General features: G+C 46.5%; 1 protein-coding gene, 1 non-coding gene and 1 pseudogene across 4 annotated transcripts in view; all 3 read right to left on the bottom strand.

Moving 5' to 3' along the window:
* Window positions 1-23,648, bottom strand: part of RADX (RPA1 related single stranded DNA binding protein, X-linked) — a 133,135-nt gene that overhangs the window by 100,128 nt on the left and 9,359 nt on the right. The window lies entirely within an intron of this gene.
* Window positions 14,129-14,243, bottom strand: LOC134953731 (U5 spliceosomal RNA). The gene has a single exon (XR_010185739.1). It is a non-coding gene; the product is annotated as a U5 spliceosomal RNA (small nuclear RNA).
* On the bottom strand, window positions 15,942-16,049 carry LOC134953819 (U5 spliceosomal RNA; annotated as a pseudogene).

Below are 23,648 nucleotides of genomic sequence, written 5' to 3'. Positions count from 1 at the left end.
GAGATAGGCCCCGCCCCCTATTTCGGCGGGCTCTTCTCCCGGTGTTTGTGAGACCTGGCAGGGGTTAAATACATCCATATAGCACCAGGGGCTATATGTGATGTATTTTTAGCCAGAACAAGGTATTATCATTGCTGCCCAGGGCGCCCCCCCCAGCGCCCTGCACCCTCAGTGACCGCTGGTGTGAAGTGTGCTGACAACAATGGCGCACAGCTGCAGTGCTGTGCGCTACCTCATGAAGACTGAAAAGTCTTCTGCCGCCGGTTTCTGAACCTCTTCACTTTTCGGCATCTGCAAGGGGGTCGGCGGCGCGGCTCCGGGACCGGACTCCATGGCTGGGCCTGTGTTCGATCCCTCTGGAGCTAATGGTGTCCAGTAGCCTAAGAAGCCAATCCATCCTGCACGCAGGTGAGTTCACTTCTTCTCCCCTAAGTCCCTCGTTGCAGTGAGCCTGTTGCCAGCAGGACTCACTGAAAATAAAAAACCTAATAACTTTTTCTAAGCAGCTCTTTAGGAGAGCCACCTAGATTGCACCCTGCTCGGACGGGCACAAAAACCTAACTGAGGCTTGGAGGAGGGTTATAGGGGGAGGAGCCAGTGCACACCACCTAGTTCTAAAGCTTTTATTTTTGTGCCCTGTCTCCTGCGGAGCCGCTAATCCCCATGGTCCTGACGGAGTCCCAGCATCCACTAGGACGTCAGAGAAATATATATATATATATATATATATATACACACACACACACACACACACTTTGGTACAATTATCAACTTACACACTTTAAACTGGGGTTTTAAACTTCCCTAACAGCACACTCTTTTCTGTGATGCTGGGGAAATTATGAAGATATGGGCTAGTGTCTGGTTGCATTGCATGTAAGGTGCACACATGAATATCCTTACCCCATCAATTTGTTCCCGCTCTAGAATATGCTATGTGCAATAGATACACAGCCAGAGGTAGATTTACTAATACCCCTTTCATACCTAAAACTGCGGGTCTTACCCGGGAATACGGTCCCGGGATTATACAGGGACATTCCCGGGTAAGACCCCTTGCATACTGCAGTCAGCAGCCCGGCATATTGCCGGGTTGCTGACGTAAGCGGTGATGCGGCGCAAGAGATCACATGTTCTCTAAGCACCGCCTGCTACATAGAGAGTGAACGGGAGCCGGGGCACATTGACCCGGCTCCCGTTCACACTGACCAGGTTCCCGGGAAGATCCCGGGACCAACCCTGGAAGATAGCAGGGTTGAAATGCCGGGGCAGGAATCCCGGGATTTTGACCCTGTACCCTTTCACACTGAGAAATTTCCCGAGTTGATGCGCGTTCATGTGCATTAACCCGGGAAATTTTGGCTGTGGTTAAAGAGGTATAAGTATTCTTTTTGAAAACTACAGTGTCTTCAGCAGTTTCGCCCACTTGGTTTAAAGGGGAAAAAAAGTCTTACATCCAGAACCAGGAGTGTTTTGTATATAATACTATTGACCTTTAAATCCAACAATCAAAACCGCTGACAACACTGTACCTTTAAAAATCTTTACTTGGTAAACCAGCACTGAGGACTACTTACTAACAGTCAGGGTGGTACCCAGGAGCCCCCACACATATATAAAATCAGCGTCAGACTGGCCAATGAAGGAGGAGGGTGCAGATTGCAATAAATAATGCAGTGGCAGCGACTGCAGGAAGTTGAGAGTCGGAGGAACAAGAAGGTCCTAGACAGCATGGCTGCAGTGTAGCAGATGATACTCCAAACATCCAGCTGCAGGTTCCACAATTTGATATTACAGGTAGGTAAGTAGCAGTGGGGGTAAAAAAATGTAAACTTGGGTTTGTGTATGGCATAATGTGAACTGGGGGCACTTCAGTGTGTTTTTGTGGTACTGGGAGTATTTACTCGTAACACTTTTTAATATCATCATCACAAGTAAACCTTAATCCTGTCCTGCTAACTTAACAATGTAGACCTCCAACATAACCTGGGGGCACCTTCTTACTCACCTGTTTATCACAGGTTACCAATGTAGCAATAAATGTAGGGTCAGGTAAATAGGCGCATGAGTATCTCTATTTGAGAAATGAACTGACTAAAATTATTGGTTTATCCAAAAATATGGATATCTGAAGTAGACAGATTCAGTGAGTAAGGGATCAAGCTGAAATTAAGGCAACAAGCAGAACTAAGAAAACATAATAAAAAAAAACAGTACCTATGTTCAATGATCAAACCAGTGAGTGAACACTAATTTTGAAGTAGGATAAGAGCTAAAAAATCAAAAAACAAAAAAGTTACGGTGTACCAGGGCAAACCATGTTGCAATGCAAGGGTTGCAAATACATTTATTTATTTTTTCCATGCAGGATAAAATACTGGTGCTTTTGCATGTAGCCCACAAATGGTGGACAGCTGTATTTTTACACTGCAATTAAGGTATGAGTTTGGACACGGCACTCGCAAATTTAAATCTCTCTGCACATTTTAAATCTGCCCAACCTGCAGTGCAAGATGGTTTTGCAGGTGCAGTTACTTCGGCCCAGTTTGCTACACTGTGTGTGGAACTTGCTTTAGAACAAACATTAACAAGTCTGCTAAGTTTTGCAACTCCTTAAAAACGATCTGAAATACAGGGCTAGAGTGAACCTGTCATTAAGATGCAAATCCAATTAGCCGCAAGATTTTTTTCAGCTTAAATTAATGCACCTATTGTGCCCAATTTCCTATTACCTCCCTGTACCCTAAGAATCTGTAAATAAATATTGGACAACATTACAGATCTCTATTACTGCCCAAAAGCATAATATTTGGAGCTCTTAAGGTCCATACACACTTGGCACTGTTGGTGTGTTGAGCTGCTTTCAGCTCAAAGCCGCCCAGTATGCACAAGCTATGAGCGCTGATGCGCGCTCCCACTTAATCACCTGCGGCCGGCGTTCATCTGCTGGTATTACCTGTAGATGAACAGTGGGGTGAGCGGCGTTCCATAGCGTCCTGCTGTGGAAAGCCGTTCACCCCCGCTGACATCGCTGGGCAGGGGGGAAAAGCACTCAGTGTGTATGCACTGAGCGCTTTTCAGCCCAGCGATGATCGCTATGCATACACGCTGGGCAAAAACGCCCAGTGTGTATGCACCTTTAGAAAGTTTGAAATAGCTGCTTGGCGTTTCTAACAAAAGTGAAAGAAAAGTTGTTTTCAGAAAAACAAGTGCTCTAGTTAAATTTAGGGGTGTATAAAAAGCCTGTAAGGTGATTTTTAAATAAATTTCAAAAATTAGTTACACCTGTAACTCCCACCTGTCCCATCAATGCAACACCCCCATTTACCTGTCCCACATATTTTAACCCACTTTTCTGCTCTTTGCAGAATATCAACCCCAAATGACATGTACTTAGCCAAATTAAGCCATTTATAAATGTTTAATTTCGAAATCAATCAATGGGGGGGGGGGGGGGGGGGGAGGGGTATCCCCAGGGGTTCTGAACCAAGTCCCAACATTTTACCTTAAAATAAGGATTTTCCCAGACTTTGCACCTGCTCTGGGAATACGAAAAAAAGCCACAGTAAATCCTATTGGAATATATAGTGGCTAAATTTGTGCGGCTAATTGTATAACAATAAACCTGAGACGTGCCCTGTTAACTCGCAAATGGGGTTAACGCGGCTAATTGGATATGCCCCTATGTATTACAAATTTATGGTTCACATTTATTGTACACAAGGCTTATTTATTTAGTCTGTCTTAAGGGCCCCATACACTAGAGCGTTAATACCCGATTTCAGCCGATTTCGGGCATTCGGCTCGATATATCGGATGAAATCGGGAATTTTTTAGGTTTATCCAATCCGATGTGCGTTCCTGTGAGCATCGGATCGGATCCTCCAGATTGAATGTGCAGCACATTCAATCAGGTCCGACCTGGGGGCATGGCTGGGATCGACCAGGATCGCTCAAGATATATCGTATGCAAAAGGGCAGCATACGATGTATCTTGGCCGATCCTGCCCCCCGGGAGGCTGCCGGGGTGATCGCCTGTGATCACCTCCGACATGTGGTCGCTCTAGTGTATGGGGCCCTTTAAACTGGTAGCATAACTTCTTGCAGATAATGGGGGTAATTCTAAGTTGATCGCAGCAGCAAGTTTGTTAGCAATTGGGTAAAACCATGTGCACTGCAGGGGGGGCAGATGTGACCTGTGCAGAGAGATTTAGATTTGGGTGGGTTATTTTGTTTCTGTGCAGGGTAAATACTGGCTGCTTTATTTTTACACTGCAATTTAGATTTCAGTTTGAACACACCCCACCCAAATCTAACTCTCTCTGCACGTTACATCTGTCCCCCCTGCAGTGCAGATATAACATGTGCAGAGAGAGTTAGATTTGGGTGTGGTGAGTTCAATCTGCAATCTAATTTGCAGTGTAAAAATAAAGCAGCCAGTATTTACCCTGCACAGAAATAAAATAACCCACCCAAATCTAACTCTCTCTGCACATGTTATATCTGCCTCCCCTGCAGTGCACATGGTTTTGCCCAATTGCTAACTAAATTCCTGCTGCGATCAACTTGGAATTACCCCCATGGTTTTGCCCAACTGCTAACAAATTTACTGCTGCGATCAACTCAGAATTAGGCCCAATAATGGATAATGGAAAATGCAAATAACAAATAAAAAAAAATATATATATAGGATTTTGGTTACCTACCGGTAAATCCTTTTCTCGTAGTCCATATAGGATGCTGGGGTCCACATTAGTACCATAGGGTATAGACGGGTCCACCAGGAGCCATTGGCACTTTAAGAGTTTGAGAGTGTGGGCTGGTTCCTCCCTCTATACCCCTCCTACCAGACTCAGTCTAGAAACTGTGCCCGAGGAGACGGACATCTTCGAGAGAAAGATTTAACACAGATAGTGGCGAGCTTCATAACAGCTCACACATACAAGGCACATCAAGCTAACTTGCTTGAAACTCTCAGCAACTGCTGAAACAGTACTTACCAAGTAACAATGCAGTACATAACTAAATAAAGATGTACTGAACCAGATAACGATTGCAGGAAAATGAAGCGCTGGGCGGGCGCCCAGCATCCTCTATGGACTACGAGAAAAGAATTCACTGGTAGGTAACCAAAATCCTATTTTCTCTTACGTCCTATAGGATGCTAGGGTCCACATTAGTACCATGGGGATGTACCAAAGCTCCCAGAATGGGAGGGAGAGCACGGAGGCTTCTGCAGAATGGTTTGACTGAACGTCAGAACATCAGAGGCCAAAGTATTGAACTTGTAAAACTTTGCAAACGCGTTCGACCCAGACCAAGTTGCAGCTCGGCAAAGTTGCAATGCCGAGACACCCCGGGCAGCTGCCCAGGAAGACCCCACCTTACGAGTGGGCCTTAACAGATTTTGGACATGGCAATACTGCCGTAGAATAAGCGTGCTGGATAGTGAACCTAATCCAGCGAGTGATCGTCTGCTTAGAAGCAGGACACCCAATTCTCTTGGGATCATATAGTTCTCTTCACATATATCTTCAGAGCCCTCACAACATCCAAGGACTTTGATGTAATTGAGGACCACAATAGGTTGGTTTATATGAAATGCCGACACAACCTTCAGAAGAAACTGACGTGTCCGGAGCTCAGCTCTATCTTCGTGGAAGATCAAGTAAGGGCTTTTACAGGATAAAGCCCCCAATTCGGACACACGCCTAGCCGAAGCTAACGCCAACAATGTGACAGCCTTCCATGTAAGAAATTTGACCTCAACCTCCTGTAGAGGCTCAAACCAATCCGACTGGTGGAGCTGCAGCACCACGTTAAGGTCCCAAGGCGCCGTAGGCGGTACAAAGGGAGGTTGGATGTGCAGAACTCCATTCAAAAAAGTCTGAACCTCAGGGAGGGCAGCCAATTGTTTCCGGAAGAAAATGGATAAGGCCGAAAATCTGGACCTTCACAGATCCCAACCTCAGGCCCATATCCACACCTGCTTGCAGGAAGAGGAGAAAACGTCCGAGTTGAAATTCCACCATAGGAAACTTCTTGGATTCACACCAAGAGACATATTTCTTCCAAATACGATGGTAATGTTTAGACGTTACCCCTTTCCTAGCCTGTATCAGGGTAGGAATGACCTTCTTCGGAATGTCCATCCGTGCAAGTATCAGGAGCTCAACTTCCATGCCGTCAAACGTAGCTGCGGTAAGTCTAGAAAGGTGAACGGCCCCTGCTGCAGCAGGTCCTCCCGAAGAGGAAGAGGCCTCGGCTCTTCCTGCAAGAGATTCGGAAGGTCCACGTACCAAGCCCGCCTTGACCAGTCTGGAGCAATGAGGATCGCTTGAACTCTTATTCTCCTTATAAGCTTTATAACTCTTGGAATGAGTGGAAGTGGTGGAAACGTGTACACCGACTGGAGCACCCACGGAAATACCAAGGCATCCACCGTCACTGCTTGTGGGTCCCTTGACCTGGAACAATAGCGTTGAAGCTTTTTGTTGAGACGAGAGGCCATCCTGTCTATTTGGGGTAACCCCCAAAGGTCTGTTATTTCCTTGAACACCTCCAGATGGAGACCCCACTCCCCTTATGGAGATCATGTCTGCTGAGGAAGTCTGCTTCCTAGTTGTCCACTCCCGGAATGAAGATTGCTGAGAACGCCAACGCGTGTCTTTCTGCCCAGAGGATGATTCTCGTCACCTCTGACATTGCAGCTCTGCTCTTCGTTCCGCCTTGTCGGTTTATGTAGGCTACTGTCGTTACATTGACCGACTGCACTTGAATGGCCCGATTTCTTAGAAGATGGGCCGCCTGAAGAAGACCGTTGTAGACAGCTCTTAGTTCCAGGATGTTGATGGGCAGGCCGGCTTCCAGACTTGACCACCTTCCTTGGAAAGTTACTCCTTGAGTGACTGCTCCCCAGCCCTGAAGGCTCGCATCCGTGGTTAGAAGGACCCATTCCCGAATCCCGAACCTGCGGCCCTCCAGAAGGCAAGGTAATTGTAGCCACCAGAGGAGCGAAATCCTGGCTTTCGGCGACAGGCATATTCTCTGGTGCATGTGGAGATGAGATCCTGACCACTTGTCCAGGAGATCCAGTTGGAAGGCCCGAGCGTGGAACCTCCCATACTGGAGAGCCTCGTAAGAGGTCACCATCTTTTCCAACAGGCGTATGCATTGATGAACCGACACCTGGGCTGGCTTCAGGACATCCCGAACCATTATTTGTATCACCAACATCTTTTCCTGCGGAAGAAACACCCTCTGCACTTCTGTGTCTAGGATCATTGCCAGAAAGGACAACCTCTGGGTTGGTTCCAAATGTGACTTTGGAAGATTCAGAATCCAAAAGTGGATCTTGAGGAGGCGGGTTGAGAGAACAATGGACTGCAGCAGCTTCTCCTTGGACGATGCCTTTATCAGATCGTCCAGATATGGAATGATGTTCACCCCTTGTTTGTGGAGGAGAACCATCATCTCTGCCATCACCTTTGCAAACACCCTCGGTGCTGTGGAGAGGCCGAATGGCAGGGCCTGGAACTGGAAATGACAGTCCAGTAATGTGAAACGGAGATAAGCCTGATGCGGCAGCCAGATCGGAATGTGTAGGTACGCATCCTTGATATCCAGGGATACCAGGAATTCCGCCACTTCCAGACCTGATATCACGACCCTGAGAGACTCCATTTTGAACTTGAACTCCTTTAGAAAGGGGTCCAATGATTTTAGGTTCAGAATGGGCCTGACCGAACCATCCGGTTTCGGTACCACGAAAAGGTTCGAATAGTAACCTGTGGTTTACAAATGAGGAGGAACTGGCACAATGACCTGTGCCTCCACCAACTTTTGGACAGCTTCTTGTAGGACAGTGCTGTCTGCCAGCAGAGCTGGTAAGCCTGATTTGAAAAAACGATGAGGAGGGAGACTTTGAAATTCCAGCCTGTATCCCTGGGATACAATATCTATCACCCTGGGATCCCGGCCGGACGATACCCAGACGTGACTGAATTGTCTGAGTTTCGCTCCCACTGGCCCCACCTCCAGCCCGCGCGGTCCACCGTCATGTGGAGGACTTTGGCATACCTGAAGCAGGCTTTTGTTCCTGGGAACCTGCAGTGGCAGGTTTCTTGGACTTAACTCGACCTCCCCTACAGAAGGTATTGGACGGTCTGGCCTTTCTAGGCTTGTTAGGCCGAACGGACTGTGTTGCTGAAGAAGAGGAGGATTTCTTCGGAGCAGGTGCAGCTGAGGGAAGAAACGGAGACTTACCCGCTATAGCCATGGATATCCACGCGTCTAAAGCTTCCCCAAAGAGAGCCTGACCTGTATAGGGTAGGAACTCCAGTGTCTTTCTGGATTCCGCGTCGGCCGACCACTGGCGTAGCCACAGTCCCCGACGAGCTGAAACAGCCATGGAAGAGATACCCACAGCGATGGAACCCAGGTCTTTCATGGATTCTACCATAAAACCTGCTGAATCGTGAATGTTGCGTAAATATAATTCAACATCACCCTTATCCATCGTATCCAAATCCTCTAGTAAGGTAGCCGACCACTTTACTATAGCCTTTGCAATCCATGCACTAGCAATAGTGGGACGTAATATGGCCCCTGAAGCAGTGTACATTGATTTAAGTGTGTTAGAAATTTTTCGATTAGCCGGCTCCTTTAAGGCGGTAGATCCTGGAACAGGTAAAACCACCTTCTTTGAGAGTCTGGACACAGATGCGTCAACAATCGGCGGGTTTTCCCATTTGTTCCTATCCTCCTCAGGGAAAGGAAACGCCACCTGTACCCGTTTAGAGATCTGGAATTTTTTCTCCGGGTTTTCCCATGCTTTCTCAAATATAACATTCAATTCCATTGACGCAGGAAAGGTTAGCGAGGCTTTTTTATTTTCAGTGAAAAAAGCCTCCTCAACCTGCTCAGGTGTGGTATCATTAATATGTAACACATCCCTGATAGCCTCTATCATCAATTGCACCCCCCTTGCAAGAGATGCAGACCCCCGCAACACATCTCCATCACCATCTGTGGTGTCAGAATCGGTATCTGTGTCATCCTGCGTGACATGCACAAGCGCACGTTTGTGGGGGTATATAGTGGGGCGTCCCGAGGAACCAGAATCTGGCCATAATGCCATAGAGTTCTGTAATACCTGGGTTGCAGATTCATTACTTGCAACCCTGTCAGAAATCTGAGAAATCCAAGATTTGATAGAGGAAAACTACTCAAGCTCCCTTGCTGGTATCTGTGCTAAACCAGTGCTATCCTGATTACATGGAATGGGATCATCCTGGGAGGACAAATCCTCTGCAGCATATGACACAGTATCCCTGGACATAGCTAAAGGAGACCACCAAACACTCCACACACACACACACACACACACACACACACACACGGGCAGACAGAGTTCCCCATCTCCTCCAAGAATGACAAGAGAGAGACAGAGATTGAAGCCAACCCACACACAGCGCTTTTTTACCAAAGGGAGACCCCTTTTCAGCGCTGACTGTGTACCTTAATAGAATACATAGTCGTATTGCAGCCTACCCCCCCTTCTACAACCCCCTGGTACCGTTTGCAGATAGCTGGAGTTGCTGTGGAGGGACCTGATTCTCCTTGTCAGCGTTGTGCAGGCAGGAAAATGGCGCTGAACGCTGCTGGGTCCGCTCTGAGGAGAAGTCCCACCCCCAAAATGGCGCTGTCTTCCCGCTCTTCATCAAATTATACTAGCCTGAGGATTTAGTGTTGGCTGAGATCCAGGGACCCCGACAGGCTTCTGGACCAGTGTAGGGTGTCGCGCTGGCTCAGGGCGCTCCTCATAGCGCCGCACCATGAACTGCTGAGCCATCCCCAGAGCGCAGTTAATACTGCGCTCCTACCCTGCTGCCGCCATCTTCACACTGACCCCCCCGCTTGCTAGGGGGTCGGTGTCTCACTCGCCACCGATTCTACAGCTCTGCAAGGGGGTGGCGGCATGCTGCTGGGATGACCGTCCCCTGTGGCGGAGAACGATCAGACCCCTCTGGAGCTTAGTGTCCAGTCAGCGGAGACAGTGGCTTAACCCCGCAGGGCGGACACTGCTCCCCCCCCTCAGTCCCTCGCTGCAGGCAGGCTGTTGCCAGCAGCCTCCCTGTAAAACAATAAACTCTAAAAAATTACTTTTACCAGGAAAACTCAGGAGAGCACCCCTAGCTGTGACCGGCTACTCCGGGCACATTTTCTAAATGGAGTCTGGTAGGAGGGGCATAGAGGGAGGAGCCAGCCCACACTCTCAAACTCTTAAAGCGCCAATGGCTCCTGGTGGACCTGTCTATACCCCATGGTACTAATGTGGACCCCAGCATCCTCTAGGACGTAAGAGAAAGATAGATATATCAATATGACCTCACCAAACATATGTAGGAGTCCTGCACTGGCAGTTATCTATGTCAGCCATTTTCTATGTTTGCCAAATGATGTTTATTGTGAATAAAGTTATCGATTTTTTTTTCTCTTCCAGCCTATAGGAGGTTCTAGGCTGGGGCCGGTAAGTTACTGCTTGTGAGCTGATAAATAGACTGTCATTCTAGACACTGTGATTTATCTTTTCCCCCACGTAGAACTTGTAAGGATTGATAAGGGGGGTACACACTGAGAGATCCGTGCTTAAAATCAAAGCAATCTGACTAGATTGCTTAGAAAATAAGCACGGATCTCTCGTGTGTATGGCCCCCAGCGATGGCCTGCGCATCGCTATCGCCGGTGCCGCCTCCCCCTCGCTCAGCGGTCTATGATAGATCGCTCAGCACACATCTCTAGGTGTGTACCTCCTTATACATTCTGGCGTTATAGCTGCCAGCTTCTCATTGATATGCAGCAAATCGTCAGCTAATGTATCATTACAACATCTGAACTTTTAATATATCTCAAATAGGGGGCCATCCAAGTAGGCATGATAAAACATCAGTTGCGAAAAACGTCAGTTTTCCCGATGTTTCACCGATATATATTTTTTTTTTTCAGGCTATCCAATTAAATTGCCCATAACAAAAAATAAATTTTCTCACAAAAACACACAGGTTCAGGGCTGCATCCCCAGCTTATCGGGGCTAACTGGATAACCCCCGGGGATACACTTACTCACAGTAATTCACTATGGGTAATTGGATACACCCCCCCCCCCCCCATTGAATGGTAAATCATGCTTTCATATTAAAAAGAAATGTAGCTGAATATAAATAAAAATAGACCATCTTCTTATCTTAGAAATCTACTGCACATTACTGACCACAGTTTTGTAACCTAAAACTGCAGACAGTTGAACATTCAGGAGATGAGTGTGCAGACCTTATAATCGGTAGTGACCAGTCCACAGTCCTCTATGCTACAGGCAGCGTACAAGATGCAATTAGTACAATGGGGTACAACAGGAAGCCCTAGACAGACCTCTATTGCGGAAGGATCACGGTGGTACCAGCTACCCACTATTTGGAATAAAGTTCATACATCCAACTTACTATTTCTCATATCAAAGAAATAACGAAACAATCTCTCTAAAGGGGAAACAATGTTTTCTATTATTTCTTTTTTAGATAAACGTTTTATAACAAAACAGTGCAATATTATTTCCTGTTTAATGTTTATAAAACATCAAGGAACAATCATCATTTGACCCTATAATAGCAGCAGTGACAGAAAACTACTGTCCGATTTAAGAGAGAGATGAGCATGTCTCCTGGGATTAAGCTGCAGCACAACCACACAGCAGTGACTAGCCCTATTGATAATCACACAATATCCAGTTACTAGGTTTCCTCACGCACAATCTCTTGGCTTTGTCCCCACATTCCTATTCTAAAATAAGAGCACATACATTTGTTTACATTTTTGTGAAGGCAGCGATTACAGATGTAACAAACCAACGTGGTAGTACTGTACATTGCACATCTCATTACACTAAAAAACAAACTCACTACTGGACATTAAACAAAAATAGGATTTTGGTACTTACCAGGTAAATCCTTTTCTTTGAATCCATAGGGGGCACTGGAGTACTCTTGGGATATGGACGGGCGTAGCCGAACAAAGGCACTGAATATTTAAATTTAGGACTCTCCCCCCTCCATATCCCCGAGTACCTCAGTGTACGACGTCAGTGTTTTTTACTGAGCGAACAGGAACTATATATAGAGAGGTTGACAATGGAGAATACCTATAACATAACGGACAACAACAAAGTTGACCTATAACTGTACTGTCAACTAACCGGTTGACCCATAACCGATAGAACTTTATAATTTGAACCAATCGGTGAAAATGTGTTACCATAAGCTCCTATGAGCTTAATACCACCCAAGTAAAACGTGTTCACTAAGCTCCCTTGAGCTTAAAACAACCCAGGTAAAACTGCTCTGGGTGGGCGTCCAGTGCCCCCTATGGATTCAAAGAAAAGGATTTACCTGGTAAGTACCAAAATCCTATTTTCTTTATCATCCACTAGGGGTCACTGGAGTACTCTTGGGACGTACCAAAGCTTCCCTCGTGGGCGGGAGAGCTGTTTGATACTTGTAACAGTAGGCAGCCCAAAGCTAGATGCTGATGGCGCCACCATTCATAACGTGTAAACGTGCACAAACGTGGTGCACATGAAGGCTATGTAGCCGCGTCGTAGACGCTCCACGACCCGCTGGGTCTGACATTCCCACAGAACCTGTGGGATGAGCTATTACTGGCGTAGGCGATTGTAACTTAGCCTTAAAGTAAGCCTGACTTGTAGTCATTATTATTATCCAACTGGATAATGTCTGCTGAGAAACTGGCTAACCCCAGTTGGCAGTATCATAGAGAACAAACAACGTATTCATATCACGTACTGTTGACGTTCGGGACATATATAAACGCGTAATGCGTGTACCACATTCAGAATTCTAGAATGTGCTGTCCACACAGGAACCACTATTGGTATATTGATGTGAAGAATACGAAAGCGGAATTCGTCCGAAGATCTGCTTTGTCATGAGAAAACTCAAATACGGTGGCTTGGAATACAAGGCACCCAAATATGAAAACAACACCCTTGCCGAAGCCAAGGCTAGAAGAAAAATGTTTTCCAAAGTGAGAAACTTAATTCCCATTTGTTGTAAGGGTTCAAAATATGAAAACTGTAAGAAATCTGAACCCAACCTCAAGTCGCCTGGCGCTGTAGGTGGGATGAATAGAGTCTGAACTTTGATGACACCTTGTAGAAAGATGTGTACAGACGCAAATAGAGGCAAACGTCTTTGAAAATAAGGTTACCACACAGATACCTGCACTCTTAGTGCAGATCAACGCAGTTTTCCATCCCACCCCGTTTAACAGAATACGGGTAAGTTGAAGGATGATGTTGGAAACTTCCGAGGTTTACAACCTATGTAAGCACACGAAATTTTGTAATAATGAGCTGCCTTAAGCGGCTTACTAGCTCGTAACATGGTTGGTATAACCGATACTGTAATGCTCTATTTCTTAAGAGGGCGGTCTGAACCCTCACCCCGTCAGCCGCAGCTGCGGTACATAGATAATAGGTACATAGGTAACTATGGGTAAAAGAACGTTCCCTGATGTAACAGGTTGGACGTATTATGAGCGGGCCAAGATCGTGAGCAAGTATTCCTTGGAAAATCGAGAAGCAAACTTCTCCGAAACCCATGAGATACCACCAGTATGACTGTGACAAACTGTCTTATGATCCGTTTTGGCAACGGAGAGAGCAGCGGAAAATGGTGGAGCTAGATACACGATGCTGAATGACCACATGAATGTGAGAGACTCCACCGCCACTGCCCTTGTGATCTGTTTTGTACACATACTGAGCTTTTGTAATTGTGGCGAGATGCCATCATGTATACTTGAGGGTAACCCCCTTCTGTGGACTCACATATGAAACACCTCTGGATTTAATGTCCAGTTTTCAGGATCCAAATCCTGACGGGTGAGATCATCTGTCTAACAGAAGTCCACTCACGGAATGATCTCTTGACATTTCCACATAATGGTGTTCTGAGCCATTGAGGATTTGAGTTACCTGCCGCATTGCCATTCGGCTTCTTGGTTCTCCCTGGTTGTTGTGTATGCAACTGCCGTTGCCTTGTCTGACTGCTTAAGCCCAGCGTGAGCCAGGCATCAAAAAATTACATGAAACTCATGGTTGTTCCTCTCCATGGAAATCTTTAGTAAAAGGCGAAAGATTTATTCGTTCTGAAGAGAAACCAGAGTATATCCCTGGTGAGACTGAAAGCGAATCATGTATTGCATTGTAAAATGCACGGAGTTCTAGGACATTTATCGACAGCAATCTGTCGTGTTTTAGAACCTTTGTCGCTGATTTTAACTACAAATCCTGACTCTCTGCGACTCTCGTCCAGAGTATATGCACCCTTGTCCCTCTGTGGGAAACGCGAGTGAAGGGTGACGAACTAAATTGAAAACACATCTTTATTCTTAATAGGTGAATACACCAATGTACCGCTAGTGTGCGTGTTTTGCACTAATTACTAGATGTACATTTGTTCTTGCTGGTGTAGTAGGTAAAAGTCTTTGATTTACCGTATTTATAATCTTACCTAGGAATTGACATCGTTTAGACGGAATTAGATGCGATCGTTTTCGAACTTGATCTGCTACCGCAGTATACCTTAGTAGCGCAAGTTAGAGGAACTTTGTTGAGACAGAGTTCTTATGAGCAGATCATCTAAGATAGAGAAACTCTGTTGAGACAGAGTTCTTATGTGAGATGAGCTATCATCCCAACATCACTTTGGTAAATACCCGAAGCGATAAGCAACGGTAGACCTGAAATGGTTAATGGTTGTGGCGATTTGCAAACGCTAGAACCTGTGATGAACAAACCGGAATGGGTAAATACGCATTGTGAAGATCAAATGCAATTATGCAATTTTGTGGCTCCAATAAGCAAATACTAACCGCAGAAAATCCATTTTCCAACTGTAGTAAGTGACTTGCTGATTGATATTGCGACGGAGCTGTTTGGTTTTGCTCAAACAGAGGGGAATGAGTAACTCTGACTCTGTTGGAGTACTACTGCCTGGTTTATAAACCAGCAAAGACTAAATGGCAACCTGCCAAACCGTTCCACAGAGGCAGTTTTGTCCTTTAATCTGTAATTAGCTGAGACATGCATGAGTTGAAGTCTGGAAATCTCGCAAATGTAACATGTAAAGACGCGCTTCCACAATTGGAAAAGAGGTCAAGAAACCACTGGCTTGCTGACTGTAGCGTCCTGTCATTACAAGGCGTGACTGTTTTATACCACCGCTTATAAAGGGATAAAACGCCGTTACAAGTATTTGCGTCTTGATATCTGAATATCAAATTTAGGAGCAAACGAGCTCTGGCCTTGTCGCGCTTAAGTAGCGACGATGAAAGTAACCGGCGTTAGCAGAAGCTTTACAGATATACTGTGCAGCTTGTTTTAACAGTGATCGTCATTGTTTCATACATAGATTATAGTAACCCAAATGTATCCTGGGTTTTTATAAAGTTTGACAGAAAACGCCTTTACCAATAGCGGATTGCGTCATTTTGGAACCGATTATATATGTTGTCAAAAACCCCGCACTATCTGAGTGCTGGACTAATGTACCCTTCTCACTCGTAGCTATCGGTGTGAGATTTGACATAAAATCGTGCATTAAATTATAAGACCAGTGAAATAAACACTCTGGTACCCAAAGGGAATGTGGCCGTTTGGAAAGACTGTCTTTTGTTAGAGCTGGCGGAGTCCCTTCCGAGACTCCGATGTTACCGCTCTTTTAATTTGAATTGCCAACGAAGTATTTTTAAATTTATTTTTAGTCTGCGCTAGAGCCTTACTCGCTATGTAGACAGACACCCCAATAGGCAACAGACAGACACTTGGCCGACTTATTGACCTTATTATGCGTCATATATATATATGTTATTGCTGAACAGCATATTTATATTAAACTCACGGTTGTTTCTCTCTACTGAAACTTTAGTAAAAAACCGAAAGATTTATTCGATGTGAAGAGAAACCAGAGTATTCTTTATGTGACAAACAGTTCACATGGGCATATGAAACCCGAACCAAATTCCTACTAACTCCCCTGCGCCTCTGGTGGCTTAGAGATATAGGGCAGGAATGTTCTAGAATTATGTAGAAATACAGATTACATGGCTAACTTATGTGAAACCTGAAGCAAAAAATTCCCACTAACACCCCTGCGCCTCCTTGTGGAGTAGAGGTGTATGGCCGGAAAGTTCTGGAATTATAAGCTGGAAAAACAGCAATGATTAAAATGGCCGTCATGCCATGCTTTCACAGAAAATTACAGTACAGGTTACCTGCTGCAGTGTTAATATAGGCTTAATAGCCAATTATACAGTTAATATAGGCTTAATAGCCTATGATACAGTCTAGGATACAGTAAAATACATTTAGTTATCCTTCCATTAATATGAACACTGCCTGCAGTGAATTTTGTATTATATTGCAGCCTTAACAGAAAATACCAGGCAACATGTTAAAAAAATGCAATAGGTTATGACACTGATAGCCTATCCTTTACTGTTTAAAAAACTGAACAGCCTATTTCTTAACCCATGCAGCCTTGCTATATGGTGCTGCTGCTATGGGCCTTACTCCCCCTCACCCCCCCTGCAGCTGCGCTGCTTGTGAGGTAGTCTCCCCCATGTTACCTGCCGCGGACGGGAGCGGGTGCAGGGAGAGCAGGGGAGCGCTGTCTAGCGCCGGGGAGCCGTCCGGAAGAGCGGCGGCGCTTCATACAGCAGTGGCCGGGCATCAGCGGCGTGCGGTGTCCTCACTGGAAGAGCGGCCGGCGTCTGTGAGTGACGTGCGGCCGCTCTGTTAGAAACCGGATACGTAGTCTCGGCGGCGCCTCTCGTACAGCGGTGCCGGGTAATCAGCGCTGGGAGAGCGGCCGGCGTCTCTGAGTGACGTGCGGCCGGTCTGCGCTGTTTCTAGCGTAGTTCAGCGGGACACTTTCAGCGGCGGCTTCAGCGGCGGGCAACAGTAAAATTACACTTTCCCACACAGCAGGGCGGCAGCGTGAGCTGACCGCCCTGACACCCCACCATACCTTGTGCCGCACTTCCTGCAAGCTCCGTCCAGCTTGTGACGGGGCTTTCATCCTGGCTGTGACGGGGCTTCTCTCTGTAAGCTCCGTCCAGCTTCTCATCCTGGCTGTGACGGGGCTTCTCTCTGTAAGCTCCGTCTTGGCTGTGACGGGGCTTCTTCCTGTAAGCTCCGTCCAGCTCTTTGCTTATTCCTGGCTGTGACGGGGCTTCTTCTGTAAGCTCCGTCCAGCTTGCAGGAGACAGTGGCTGCCTGTGGCTGTGAGGGTGCTCTTTGTGAGGACCGACACGCCATGCGCTGCCTTGCAGCGCCTGTGGCTGTGAGGGTGCTCTTTATGAGGACCGACACGCCATACGCTGCCTTGCAGCGGCACCATCCCGGACCCATGTTTTTCAAGAAACTGGGGAAGGGAAGTGTAAAAATAAAAAGTAAAATGAAAAATAAAATCTCAAATGTGGGCTCTTCCCACAAGCCGATGTTCGTGCTGTGAGCACCGAAAAAACACTGACGTCGTACACTGAGGTACTCGGGGATATGGAGGGGGGAGAGTCCTAAATTTAAATATTCAGTGCCTTTGTTCGGCTACGCCCGTCCATATCCCAAGAGTACTCCAGTGACCCCTAGTGGATGATAAAGAAACCACAAAAGGAAACATTTTAGTTTGATTATACTCTTTTGCACTTTAATACTTTCTACTGTTAAGTATGGGGTTTGCCAAGGCACAGAACACCTGTCTTATTGGAAAAAGTTATTCAAAACATTTAATAATATACTTTGACAAAAAGCTTAAATCAACAGGAGTGCTTTCAAGGACCAGTCCATTGCAGACCTCTATATCTGTACTTTGCTTTTCCACTTCTCATTATGCACGTAGCTGCTCTGCTTTCTACAGGTGACCGACATGTACAGCTGCTCTGGTGAGAACTACCATAATGCTACTACCTTATGTATCACATGTTCCCTACTGTTCTTATAGGCCCTACACACTGGGCGATATGAGTGAAAGATATGAACGAGATACCGTTCATATCTATCAGTGTGGAGGCACCAGCGATGAACGATGCGAGGACCCACGCTCGTTTATCGCTGGTGTCGCGTCACTTATGCAGGCCAATATGGACGATCTCATCCATATTTGCCTTCACTGCTATGGAGCCGGGAGACGGGGGAGTGAAGAAACTTCACTCCCCCCCGCCGTCGGGTCGCCCATCGGCCGTATCCGCCGCCGGGCAGCTCAGCGGCGGATCGCGCAGTGTGTAGGGCCCATTAGATTCTAAAATGCAGGACCAGCTTTCATGTCATTTGTATCATGATCCCCACCAATGTGCCATGCTGCATATAGATTAGCATTTCATAAATAAAAGGACACCACCACAACTTACACACACACTAAAATATCAGTTCTCTAGATCATCCCTATCAATGCGTTTGATTATTTTCATATTTTTATTAAAAGAACACGTTACTATGCTGAAACATGGCCGTCTATGTCATCTTCATCTCTAAAATCATGACAGAGTGCGTTAGCATATGCTATAACTTTGCAGTTCTTAGGGGAGAGATGTATCAAAGCATCTAGAGAAAAAGTGGAGAAGTTGTCCATAGCAACCAGTCAGCTGATGACTGTCATTTTATAGAAGGCGCTAGATAATGGATCGCTAGAATCTGATTGGTTGCTATAGGCAACTTCTCCACTTTATCTCCTTAGAAGGTTTTATATATCCCCCCATAGGGTGATTTTAATTAATTCTATGGATGTAGAACCCTGGTCTTAATAGACCCAGTGCTTCTAAACCCTATAGTTTTCACTGCCGTTATGGAGGTTGAATTATGGCTTCAAAACCAACAGATTTTATCAGCGGTTTGCAAAACAACATTAGATCTGATGCTTGGTATATACTGTATTTTGGTATTTACTCTATTTTGGTATCCCAAACCGGAGAAACTGTCCATCAGTTTCTAAACACCTGCCAACCCGCCACTAAGGAAGTTTACTTCTAAATCTTGTATATAAAAAAAGTTGACCATGACTAAACGGCGTGTACTTTTATTCAAGACTTCCAGAATCTGTTTAACTGGGCATAGTGCTATTACCAATTATAATTAGTTAATGGGCAGGAAACTATCTACAATTTGCAGCAATTTGAAATTGTAAGTTATTGTATTTTCCATTGCTTATTTAATTTCCAAATAAGCAGCCCTGATAAATAAGGACAACAAAAAAAAAAAAAGATTTTACTTACCGATAAATCTATTTCTCGTAGTCCGTAGTGGATGCTGGGGACTCCGTCAGGACCATGGGGATTAGCGGCTCCGCAGGAGACAGGGCACAAAACTAAAGCTTTAGGATCAGGTGGTGTGTACTGGCTCCTCCCCCTATGACCCTCCTCCAAGCCTCAGTTAGGATACTGTGCCCGGACGAGCGTACACAATAAGGAAGGATATTGAATCCCGGGTAAGACTCATACCAGCCACACCAATCACACCGTATAACTTGTGATCTAAACCCAGTTAACAGTATGACAAACGTAGGAGCCTCTGAACAGACGGCTCACAACAAATAACAACCCGATTTTTTTGTAACAATAACTATGTACAAGTATTGCAGACAATCCGCACTTGGGATGGGCGCCCAGCATCCACTACGGACTACGAGAAATAGATTTATCGGTAAGTAAAATCTTATTTTCTCTGACGTCCTAAGTGGATGCTGGGGACTCCGTCAGGACCATGGGGATTATACCAAAGCTCCCAAACGGGCGGGAGAGTGCGGATGACTCTGCAGCACCGAATGAGAGAACTCCAGGTCCTCTTTAGCCAGGGTATCAAATTTGTAGAATTTTACAAACGTGTTCTCCCCCGACCACGTAGCTGCTCGGCAGAGTTGTAATGCCGAGACCCCTCGGGCAGCCGCCCAGGATGAGCCCACCTTCCTTGTGGAATGGGCCTTGACAGATTTAGGCTGTGGCAGGCCTGCCACAGAATGTGCAAGTTGAATTGTGCTACAAATCCAACGAGCAATCGTCTGCTTAGAAGCAGGAGCACCCAGCTTGTTGGGTGCATACAGTATAAACAGCGAGTCAGATTTTCTGACTCCAGCCGTCCTTGAAATGTATATTTTCAATGCCCTGACAACGTCCAGCAACTTGGAATCTTCCAAATCGCTAGTAGCCGCAGGCACCACAATAGGCTGGTTCAGGTGAAACGCTGACACCACCTTAGGCAGAAACTGAGGACGCGTCCGCAGTTCTGCCCTGTCCGAATGGAAAATCAGATATGGGCTCTTATACGATAAAGCCGCCAATTCTGATACTCTCCTGGCTGAAGCCAGGGCCAGTAGCATGGTTACTTTCCATGTAAGATATTTCAAATCCACCGATTTGAGTGGCTCAAACCAATGGGATTTGAGAAAATCCAAAACTACATTCAGGTCCCACGGAGCCACTGGGGGCACAACCGGGGGCTGTATATGTAGTACTCCTTTTACAAAAGTCTGGACTTCAGGAACTGAAGCCAATTCTTTCTGGAAGAAAATCGATAGGGCCGAAATTTGAACCTTAATGGACCCCAATTTGAGGCCCATAGACAATCCTGTTTGCAGGAAATGTAGGAATCGACCCAGTTGAAATTCCTCCGTGGGGGCCTTCCTGGCCTCACACCACGCAACATATTTTCTCCAAATGTGGTGATAATGTTGTGCAGTCACCTCCTTCCTGGCTTTAACCAGTGTAGGAATGACCTCTTCTGGAATGCCTTTTTCCTTTAGAATTCGGCGTTCAACCGCCATGCCGTCAAACGCAGCCGCGGTAAGTCTTGGAATAGACACGGTCCCTGCTGAATCAGGTCCCGTCTTAGAGGTAGAGGCCACGGATTTTCCGTGAGCATCTCCTGAAGTTCCGGGTACCAAGTTCTTCTTGGCCAATCCGGAGCCACGAGTATCGTTCTTACTCCCCTTTGCCGTATAATTCTCAGTACTTTGGGTATGAGAGGCAGAGGAGGAAACACATACACTGACTGGTACACCCACGGTGTTACCAGAGCGTCCACAGCTATTGCCTGAGGGTCTCTTGACCTGGCGCAATACCTGTCCAGTTTTTTGTTGAGGCGAGACGCCATCATATCCACCTTTGGTTTTTCCCAACGGTTCACAATCATGTGGAAGACTTCTGGATGAAGTCCCCACTCTCCCGGGTGTAGATCGTGTCTGCTGAGGAAGTCTGCTTCCCAGTTGTCTACTCCCGGAATGAACACTGCTGACAGTGCTATCACATGATCTTCCGCCCAGCGAAGGATCCTTGCAGCTTCTGCCATTGCTCTCCTGCTTCTTGTGCCGCCCTGTCTGTTTACGTGGGCGACTGCCGTGATGTTGTCCGACTGGATCAACACCGGCTGACCCTGAAGCAGGGGTTTTGCCAGGCTTAGAGCATTGTAAATTGCTCTTAGCTCCAGTATATTTATATGAAGAGACATCTCCAGGCTTGACCATACTCCCTGGAAGTTTCTTCCCTGTGTGACCGCTCCTCAGCCTCTCAGACTGGCATCCGTGGTCACCAGGACCCAGTCCTGTATGCCGAATCTGCGGCCCTCTAACAGATGAGCACTCTGCAACCACCACAGAAGAGACACCCTTGTCCGTGGCGATAAGGTTATCCGCTGATGCATCTGCAGATGCGATCCGGACCATTTGTCCAGCAGATCCCACTGAAAAGTTCGTGCGTGGAATCTGCCGAATGGAATTGCTTCGTAAGAAGCCACCATCTTTCCCAGGACTCTTGTGCACTGATGCACAGACACTTTTCCTGGTTTTAGGAGGTTCCTGACAAGTTCGGATAACTCCTTGGCTTTCTCCTCCGGAAGAAACACCTTTTTCTGAACCGTGTCCAGAATCATTCCCAGGAACAGCAGACGTGTTGTCGGGGTCAACTGAGATTTTGGAAAATTCAGAATCCACCCGTGTTGTTGCAGCACTACTTGGGTTAGTGCTACTCCGTCTTCCAGCTGTTCTCTGGACCTTGCCCTTATCAGGAGATCGTCCAAGTAAGGGATAATTAATACGCCTCTTCTTCGCAGAAGAATCATCATTTCGGCCATTACCTTGGTAAAGACCCGAGGTGCCGTGGACAATCCAAACGGCAGCGTCTGAAACTGATAATGACAGTTTTGCACCACGAACCTGAGGTACCCTTGATGTGAAGGGCAAATTGGGACATGCAGGTAAGCATCCTTTATGTCCAGGGACACCATAAAGTCCCCTTCTTCCAGATTCGCTATCACTGCTCTGAGTGATTCCATCTTGAACTTGAATTTTTGTATGTACAGGTTCAAAGATTTCAGATTTAGAATAGGTCTTACCGAGCCGTCCGGCTTCGGTACCACAAATAGCGTGGAGTAATACCCCTTTCCCTGTTGTAGGAGGGGTACCTTGACTATCACCTGCTGAGAAAACAGCTTGTGAATGGCTTCCAATACCGTCGCCCTGTCTGAGGGAGACGTTGGCAAAGCAGACTTTAGGAACCGGCGAGGGGGAGACTTCTCGAATTCCAACCTGTAACCCTGAGATACTACCTGCAGGATCCAAGGGTCCACCTGTGAGCAAGCCCACTGTGCGCTGAAATTTCTGAGTCGACCCCCCACCGCTCCTGAGTCCGCTTGTACAGCCCCAGCGTTATGCTGAGGGCTTTGCAGAACCCTGGGAGGGCTTCTGTTCCTGGGCAGGGGCTGCTTGCTGCCCTCTCTTACCCCTTCCTCTGCCCCGAGGCAGATATGACTGTCCTTTTGCCCTCTTGTTCTTATAGGACCGAAAGGACTGCGGCTGAAAAGACGGTGTCTTTTTCTGTTGGGAGGGGGTCTGAGGTAAAAAGGTGGATTTTCCGGCAGTTGCCGTGGCCACCAGATCCGATAGACCTACGCCAAATAATTCTTCCCCTTTATACGGCAATACTTCCATATGTCGTTTGGAATCCGCATCACCTGACCACTGTCGCGTCCATAAACTTCTTCTGGCAGATATGGACATCGCACTTACTCTCGATGCCAGAGTGCAAATATCCCTCTGAGCATCTCGCATATAAAGAAAAGCATCCTTTAATTGCTCTATAGTCAATAAAATACTGTCCCTATCCAGGGTATCAATATTTTCAGTCAGGGAATCCGACCAGACCACCCCAGCACTGCACATCCAGGCTGAGGCGATGGCTGGTCGCAGTATAACACCAGTATGTGTGTATATACTCTTTAGGGTAGTTTCCAGCCTCCTATCAGCTGGATCCTTGAGGGCGGCCGTATCAGGAGACGGTAACGCCACTTGTTTTGATAAGCGTGTGAGCGCCTTATCCACCCTAGGGGGTGTTTCCCAGCGCGCCCTAACCTCTGGCGGGAAAGGGTATAATGCCAATAACTTTTTTTTGAAATTAGCACTTTTCTATCTGGGTTAACCCACGCTTCATCACATACATCATTCAATTCCTCTGATTCAGGAAAAACTACAGGTAGTTTTTTCACCCCCCACATAATACCCCTTTTTGTGCTACTTGCAGTATCAGAGATA

This window comes from Pseudophryne corroboree, chromosome 8 (assembly GCF_028390025.1).
Source record: "Pseudophryne corroboree isolate aPseCor3 chromosome 8, aPseCor3.hap2, whole genome shotgun sequence".
NCBI classification, from domain to species: Eukaryota; Metazoa; Chordata; class Amphibia; order Anura; family Myobatrachidae; genus Pseudophryne; species Pseudophryne corroboree.
The sequence above is the reverse complement of the archived record's forward strand: the minus strand, read 5'-3'. Positions and strand labels throughout refer to the sequence as shown.